This window comes from Littorina saxatilis, linkage group LG8, assembly GCF_037325665.1.
Source record: "Littorina saxatilis isolate snail1 linkage group LG8, US_GU_Lsax_2.0, whole genome shotgun sequence".
Lineage (NCBI taxonomy): Eukaryota > Metazoa > Mollusca > Gastropoda > Littorinimorpha > Littorinidae > Littorina > Littorina saxatilis.
In genome coordinates, this window is record NC_090252.1 from 10,183,205 (window position 1) to 10,185,704 (window position 2,500).

General features: G+C 39.4%; 1 protein-coding gene across 2 annotated transcripts in view; it reads right to left on the bottom strand.

Annotated features, from left to right (window-relative positions):
• LOC138972748 (hexokinase-like) overlaps positions 1-949 on the bottom strand; it is a 19,700-nt gene extending 18,751 nt beyond the window's left edge. The window contains exons 1-2 of one of the 2 annotated variants that reach the window (XM_070345416.1): positions 752-949; positions 1-75 (exon numbers count right to left, since the gene is read on the bottom strand). The exon at positions 1-75 is cut by the window's left edge and continues 57 nt beyond it. The gene's annotated coding sequence lies outside the window, so the exon portion shown is untranslated. The remainder of the gene's footprint in view (positions 76-751) is intronic. The other variant, XM_070345417.1, reaches the window with a different exon arrangement.
• Between the last annotated feature and the right edge of the window lie 1,551 nt (positions 950-2,500).

A 2,500-nucleotide genomic window follows, 5' to 3' on the forward strand; every position in this document is an offset into this window, starting at 1 on the left:
ATGCACATGCCAAGAAATGGGTCGACCGATGTGTGTTTTTCAAAATGCAAAGTAGTGTACTTCCGTCGAACGTTTCTAAAACATTCCGATAACTACTGTCAATGCATGTTCAACATGCAGCTTACAACATCTGCTGCCATTTTCTGAAAAATCCTCATGATTAGACTGTACAGTCATGACTTGTTTCTCCTCATCATCATCATCTCTCTCTCTCTCTCTCTCTCTCTCTCTCTCTCTCTCTCTCTCTCTCTCTCTCTCTCTCTCTCTTCCTCTCTCCCTCTCTCTCTCTCTTTCTCTCTCCCTCTAGCTCTCTCTTTTGTTCTCTCTCTCTTTCTTTCTCTCTCTCTATATATATATCTCTCTCTTTCTCTCTCTCTCTTTCTCTCTCTCTCCCTCTATCTATTTATCTATCTCTCTCTCACTTTCTCTCCCTCACCCCCCCCCCACACACACACTCTCTCTCTCTTACTTGTTGTTTTCTATCACGGGCGAGGGCTGATTAGATAGTAAAAAGAAAACCCAGCTATTGCTTATATCATTTGAAGAAGCAGAAAAAGCACAACACATAATCGTTGTACATGTCGCATATTTTCCATCATACTGCCATAATTTGTATGCTTCACAGAACAAAAAAAAGAAGAAGATCATACTAAAAAATTCCAAACAAAATCGAAGCCCGTTGAATCTCTTTTTGTTTCACACACTGATCCCAAACCTTTGAGTCTCGAAAACAAAATGGATAAACACTAACCTCCAAAGTTAACACGTTAACAGATTGTCAAGTGTCAAGAATTTTGTCAAAACCTGTGATGAACTGAAGTACGGAATACGAACAAACTTCGTGTGTATAGGCTCCATGCACATTTGCCTGCAGTCCCACTGTGTCGTGTTTTACGCGCAGCAAATATTGATCGTCCTTTTCGTGCAGTGGGATAAGCTAGTACAACAAGTGCACACAGAACAACATATGTTCAATGTAAAGGATGGATAAAGTCACCACCAAGCTGACGCTCAATGCAGAGGCGACTCGAAACACACTGCTATTATCTGAACACTACATATCAGCTTGCAGGCTGGGTCGTATTACGTACAAACACAGTGTATAGTAAAAATATGTCATTCGAAATCGTCAGTAATATATATCCCAAGCATGTTCAACCATATCCATGCATTTGGATATTGTGTACTATATTGTTTCCTGTTATGTTTTTTTCTAAAACTATGTTGCTCATTTGAAGGTCAGTTTCATTTTAATGTTGGCTATTTTGTGTGTGTATATATATATTAACTTTGTTCTTTACCATACAGCGCAGAGTATTAGACATAGGATTGTATCTACCAACAGTATACGAGCATGTATGTGCGAAGGCAGTTACATGCCGACATATTAAATTTGTCTTGTTCCTTTGTATGTCTGTAATGTCTGGATGCGGATGTGAGCGTGAACAAGCAATGGATTCGTACAACAATATTGAGACCACACCGGTTCCATGTTGGGCAGCAGTAGAAGTGTATTTATGCTTCTCTATTCCACAAGAGCTCCGCAAGGGCAACAATCAAACATCGTAATTAACACAGATAAGGAGTTGTCTCCCATAGACCATTAGCTTATCGTTACAATATTGTTATTATTATTATTATTATTATTATTATTATTATTATTTAAGTTATTGAGACATCCCAGTGCACTAAGGGATTTATAGAGCAAATCGAGAAAATTCATTATTGAACGAAGCGCATAGCGCTGAGTTCAATAATTATTTTCGAGATTTGCTCTATAAATCCCTTAGTGCACTGGGATTGTTTCAATAACGATATTGTCGGTACCGCCAGAGAAAAAAGAAGATACAACACGCACATTTTGCTACGCGCATTTGAATAGGCATAACTGTGTGGTCAGGTCGTATAGAAGATCTACTTTTGTGTGGGCTGTCTCGTGTGTTGTGCTTTCATCACACGCAAACTCTTGTTTTAATTTCTGTTGGTAAATTCCAGTGTAGCGTTAAGCTAAACAGTGATGATCTTTCTCTCATTTGAACTCGGAGAAAGGACTGTGCTTTCAGTTATTTGCGGTTCGAAACCTTCATCGAGCTTCGACAGATTGACTGTGCAGAGTTGTGCCCCTTGCCAAGGTCGACGGAAAGCCCATTTTCAAAATAAACGTGGCATGTTTTTCGTGTGGTATCTTCCCTCATCGGGGAGTCTGGTACTAAATATGAACGGTAAGAATGCTCTGAACCCTACACGTATTATATCCCCATCGTTTTATCGTTCACATTTGCCTAACATGTTAATTTGCTGAGCGGGATTTATGTCGTCTGCTAGGCTATTGCACTGAGTCTCATTTCAAAAACAAAAATTGCTCGTCCCGTTGCACTGAGTCTGCACACATAAAGCAGGCTGGTAATAAGTCTTATATGTGTTAAGAACGTTCTAAACCCTACACGTTTTCGATTCCGATTGTTCTTGCCTTAAAATAAACGGAAAGCATTCATTTACT